Here is a 6,609-nt window from a genome sequence, read left to right on the forward strand (position 1 = left end):
TAACCGTCATCTAACTTTAAGCGTGCGGACCCTACAGGTTCGAGAACTATGTAGACATGACCGAGACACGTCTCCGGTCAATAACCAATAGCGGAACCTAGATGCTCATATTGGCTCCTACATATTCTACAAAGATCTTTATCGGTCAAACCACATAACAACATACGTTGTTCCCTTTGTCATCGGTATGTTACTTGCCCGAGATTCGATCGTCGGTATCTCAATACCTAGTTCAATCTCGTTACCGGCAAGTCCCTTTACTCGTTACGTAATGCATCATCCCGTAACTAACTCATTAGCTACATTGCTTGCAAGGCTTATAGTGATGTGCATTACCGAGAGGGCCCAGAGATACCTCTCCGACAATCGGAGTGACAAATCCTAATCTCAAAATACATCAACTTAACAAGTACCTTCGGAGACACCTGTACAACACCTTTATAATCACCCAGTTATGTTGTGATGTTTGGTAGCACACAAAGTGTTCCTCTGGTAAACGGGAGTTACATAATCTCATAGTCATAGGAACATGTATAAGTCATGAAGAAAGCAATAGCAACATACTAAACGATCAAGTGCTAAGCTAACGGAATGGGTCAAGTCAATCACATCATTCTCCTAATGATGTGATCCCGTTAATCAAATGACAACTCATGTCTATGGTTAGGAAACTTAACCATCTTTGATTCACGAGCTAGTCAAGTAGAGGCATACTAGTGACACTCTGTTTGTCTATGTATTCACACATGTATTATGTTTCTGGTTAATACAATTCTAGCATGAATAATAAACATTTATCATGATATAAGGAAATAAATAATAACTTTATTATTGCCTCTAGGGCATATTTCCTTCAGTCTCCCACTTGCACTAGAGTCAATAATCTAGATTACACAGTAATGATTCTAACACCCATGGAGCCTTGGTGCTGATCATGTTTTGCTCGTGGAAGAGGCTTAGTCAACGGGTCTGCAACATTCAGATCCGTATGTATCTTGCAAATCTCTATGTGTCCCACCTGGACTTGGTCCCGGATGGAATTGAAGCGTCTCTTGATGTTCTTGGTTCTCTTGTGAAATCTGGATTCCTTTGCCAAGGCAATTGCACCAGTATTGTCACAAAAGATTTTCATTGGACCCGATGCACTAGGTATGACACCTAGATCGTATATGAACTTCTTCATCCAAACTCCTTCATTTGCTGCTTCCGAAGCAGCTATGTACTCCGCTTCACATGTAGATCCCGCCACGATGCTTTGTTTAGAACTGCACCAACTGACAGCTCCACCGTTCAATATAAAGACGTATCCGATTTGCGATTTAGAATCGTTCGGATCAGTGTCAAAGCTTGCATCGACGTAACCATTTAAGACTAGATCTTTGTCACCTCCATAAACGAGAAACATTTCCTTAGTCCAGTGATCCACTCCTGGATTACTTTGGTACCTCCTTGCTAAACTAATAGCAAGGCACACATCAGGTCTAGTACACAACATTGCATACATGATAGGGCCTATGGCTGAAGCATAGGGAACTTCTTTCATTTTCTCTCTATCTTCTGCAGTGGTCGGGCATTGAGTCTGACTCAATTTCACACCTTGTATTACAGGCAAGAACCCTTTCTTTGCTTGATCCATTTTGAACTTTTTCAAAACTTTATCAAGGTATGCACTTTGTGAAAGTCCAATTAAGCGTCTTGATCTATCTCCATAGATCTTGATGCCCAATATATAAGCAGCTTCACTGAGGTCTTTCATTGAAAAACTTTTATTCAAGTATCCTTTTATGCTATCCAGAATTTCTATATCATTTCCAATCAATAATATGTCGTCCACACATAATATTAGAAATGCTACAAAGCTCCCACTCACTTTCTTGTAAATACAGGCTTCTCCAAAAGTCTGTATAAAACCATATGCTTTGATCACACTATCAAAACGTTTATTCCAACTCCGAGAGGCTTGCACCAGTCCATAAATGGATCGCTGGAGCTTGCACACTTTGTTAGCATCCTTTGGATCGACAAAACCTTCTGGTTGCATCATATACAACTCTTCTTCCAGAAATCCATTCAGGAATGCAGTTTTGACATCCATTTGCCAAATTTCATAATCATAAAATGCAACAATTGCTAACATGATTTGGACAGACTTAAGCATCGCTACGGGTGAGAAAGTCTCATCGTAGTCAACCCCTTGAACTTGTCGAAAACCTTTCGCAACAAGTCAAGCTTTGTAGACAGTAACATTACCATCAGCGCTAGTCTTCTTTTTGAAGATCCATTTATTCTCGATGGCTTACCAATCATCCAGCAAGTCAACCAAAGTCCATACTTTGTTCTCATACATGGATCCCATCTCAGATTTCATGGCCTCAAGCCATTTTTTGGAATCTGGGCTCATCATCGCTTCCTCATAGTTCGTAGGTTCGTCATGGTCAAGTAACATGACCTCTAGAATAGGATTACCATACCACTCTAGTGCGGATCTTACTCTGGTTGACCTATGAAGTTTGGTAGTAACTTGATCTGAAGTTTCATGATCAACATCATTAACTTCCTCACTAATTGGTGTAGTCGTGACAGGAAACGGTTTCTGTGATGAACTATTTTCCAATAAGGGAGCAGGTACATTTACCTCATCAAGTTCTACTTTCCTCCCACTCACTTCTTTCGAGAGAAACTCCTTCTCTAGAAAGGATCCATTCTTGGAAACAAAGGTCTTGCCTTCGGATCTGTGGTAGAAGGTGTACCCAACAGTTTCCTTTGGGTATCCTATGAAGACACATTTCTCCGATTTGGTTTCGAGCTTATTAGGTTGAAGCTTTTTCACATAAATATCGCAGCCCCAAACTTTAAGAAACGACAACTTTGGTTTCTTGCCAAACCACAGTTCATAAGGCGTCGTCTCAACGGATTTTGATGGTGCCCTATTTAACGTGAATGTAGCCGTCTCTAAAGCATAACCCCAAAATGATAGCGGTAAATCATTAAGAGACATCATAGATCGCACCATATCTAGTAAATTACGATTACGATGTTCGGACACACCATTACGTTGTGGTGTTCCAGGTGGCGTGAGTTGTGAAACTATTCTGCATTGTTTCAAATGTAGACCAAACTCGTAACTCAAATATTCTCCTCCACAATCAGATCGTAGAAACTTTATTTTCTTGTTACGATGATTTTCAACTTCACTCTGAAATTCTTTGAACTTTTCAAATGTTTCAGACTTATGTTTCATTAAGTAGATATACCCATATCTACTCAAATCATCTGTGAAGGTGAGAAAATAACGATAACGGCCGCGAGCCTCAATATTCATTGGACCACATACATCAGTATGTATGATCTCCAACAAATCAGTTGCTCGCTCCATAGTTCCAGAGAACGGTGTTTTAGTCATCTTTCCCATGAGGCATGGTTCGCAAGTACCAAGTGATTCATAATCAAGTGATTCCAAAAGTCCATCAGTATGGAGTTTCTTCATGTGCTTTACACCAATATGACCTACACGGCAGTGCCACAAATAAGTTGCACTATCATTATCAACTTTGCATCTTTTCGCTTCTGAATATGTGTATCACAACTATCGAGATTCATCAGAAATAGTCCACTCTTTAAGGGTGCATGACCATAAAAGATATTACTCATATAAATAGAACAACCATTATTCTCAGATTTAAATGAATAACCGTCTCGCATCAAACAAGATCCAGATATAATGTTCATGCTCAACGCTGGCACCAAATAACAATTATTTAGGTCTAAAACTAATCCCGAAGGTAGATGTAGATGTAGCGTGCCGACGACGATCACATCGACTTTGGAACCATTTCCCACGCGCATCATCACCTTGTCCTTAGCCAGTGCCCGCTTAATCCGTAGTCCCTATTTCGAGTTGCAAATATTAGCAACAGAACCAGTATCAAATACCCAGGTGCTACTACGAGCTCTGGTAAGGTACACATCAATAACATGTATATCACATATACCTTTGTTCACCTTGCCATCCTTCTTATCCGCCAAATACTTGGGGCAGTTCCGCTTCCAGTGTCTAGTCTGCTTGCAGTAGAAGCACTCAATCTCAAGCTTAGGTCCAGACTTGGGTTTCTTCTCTTGAGCAGCAACTTGTTTGCCGTTCTTCTTGAAGTTCCTCTTCTTCTTCCCTTTGCCCTTTTTCTTTAAACTGGTGGTCTTATTGACCATCAACACTTGATGCTCCGTCTTGATTTCTACCTCTACATCCTTTAGCATTGCGAAGAGCTCGGGAATTGCCTTGCTCATCCCTTGCATATTATAGTTCATCACGAAGCTCTTGTAGCTTGGTGGCAGTGATTGAAGAATTCTGTTAATGACACTATCACCCAGAAGATTAACTCCCAGTTGATTCAAGTGATTGCAATACCCAGACATTTTGAGTATATGTTCACGGACAGAACCATTCTCCTCCATCTTGCAGCTGTAGAACTTATTGGAGACTTCATATCTCTCAATCCGGGCATATTCTCGAAATATTAACTTCAACTCCTGGAACATCTCATATGCTCCATGACTTTCAAAACGTCGTTGAAGTCCCAGTTCTAAGTCGTAATGCATGGCACACTGAACTATCGAGTAGTCATCAACTTTGCTCTGCCAGACGTTCTTAGTCGTCAGTTGCATCTACAGCAGGCCTGGCACCCAGCGGAGCTTCCAGGACGTAATTCTTCTGTGCATCAATGAGGATAATCCTCAAGTTACGGACCCAGTGCGTGTAATTGCTACCATCATCTTTCAACTTTGCTTTCTCAAGGAACGTATTAAAATTTAACGGAACAACAACACAGGCCATCTATCTACAACAAACATAGACAAGCAAAATACTATCAGGTACTAAGTTCATGATAATTTAAGTTCAATTAATCATATTACTTAAGAACTCCCACTTAGATAGACATCCCTCTAATCATCTAAGTGATCACGTGATCCAAATCAACTAAACCATAACCGATCATCACGTGAAATGGAGTAGCTTTCAATGGTGAACATCACTATGTTGATCATATCTACTATATGCTTCATGCTCGACCTTTCGGTCTCAGTGTTCCGAGGCCATATCTGCATATGCTAGGCTCGTCAAGTTTAACCTGAGTATTCTGCGTGTGCAAAACTGGCTTGCACCCGTTGTAGATGGACGTAGAGCTTATCACACCCGATCATCGTGTGGTGTCTGGGCACGACGAACTTTGGCAACGGTGCATACTCAGTGAGAACACTTTTATCTTGAAATTTAGTGAGAGATCATCTTATAATGCTACCGTCAATCAAAGCAAGATAAGATGCATAAAAGATAAACATCACATGCAATCAATATAAGTGATATGATATGGCCATCATCATCTTGTGCTTGTGATCTCCATCTCCGAAGCATCGTCATGATCACCATCGTCACCGGCGTGACTCCTTGATCTCCATCGTAGCATCATTGTCGTCTCGCCAACTATTGCTTCTACGACTATCGCTACCGCTTAGTCATAAAGTAAAGAAGTTACATGGTGATTGCATTGCATACAATAAATCGACAACCATATGGCTCCTGCCAGTTGCCGATAACTCAGTTACAAAACATGATCATGTCATACAATAAAATATAGCATCATGTCTTGACCATATCACATCACAACATCCCCTGCAAAAACAAGTTAGATGTCCTCTACTTTGTTGTTGCAAATTTTACGTGGCTGCTACGGGCTTAGCAAGAACCGTTCTTACCTACGCATCAAAACCACAACGATAGTTCGTCAAGTTAATGCTGTTTTAACCTTCTCAAGGACCGGGCGTAGCCACACTCGATTCAACTAAAGTTGGAGAAACTGACACCCGCCAGCCACATGTGTGCAAAGCACGTCGTTAGAACCAGTTTCGCGTAGGCGTACGCATAATGTCGGTTCGGGCCGCTTCATCCAACAATACCGCCGAACCAAAGTATGACATGCTGGTAAGCAGTATGACTTGTATCGCCCACAACTCACTTGTGTTCTACTCGTGCATATAACATCAACGCATAAAACCAGGCTCCGATGCCACTGTTGGGGAACGTAGTAATTTAAAAAAAATTCCTACGCACATGCAAGATCATGGTGATGCATAGCAACGAGAGGGGAGAGTAGGTCCACGTAGCCTCATAGACCGAAAGCGGAAGCGTTAGCAAAATGCGGTTGATCTAGTCGTACATCTTCATGATCCGACCGATCAAGTACCGAACGCATGGCACCTCTGAGTTCTTGCACACGTTCAGCTCGATGACGTCCCTCGAACTCCGATCCAGCCGAGCTTTGAGGGAGAGTTCCGTCAGCACGACGGCGTGGTGATGATGATGATGTTCTACCGATGCAGGGCTTTGCCTAAGCACCGCTACGATATTATCGAGGTGAACTATGGTGGAGGGGGGCACCGCACACGGCTAAGAGATCTCAAGGATCAATTGTTGTGTCTCTAGGGGGTGCCTCCCTCCCCGTATATAAAGGAGTGGAGGAGGGGGAGGGGTCCGACCACCCTTGGCGCGCCCCATGAGGAGTCCTACTCCCACCAGGAGTAGGACTCCCCCCTTCCTTGTTGGAGTAGGAGAGG

The sequence above is a fragment of the Triticum dicoccoides genome, chromosome 7B (genome assembly GCF_002162155.2).
Source record: "Triticum dicoccoides isolate Atlit2015 ecotype Zavitan chromosome 7B, WEW_v2.0, whole genome shotgun sequence".
In the NCBI taxonomy this organism is placed as follows: Eukaryota; Viridiplantae; Streptophyta; class Magnoliopsida; order Poales; family Poaceae; genus Triticum; species Triticum dicoccoides.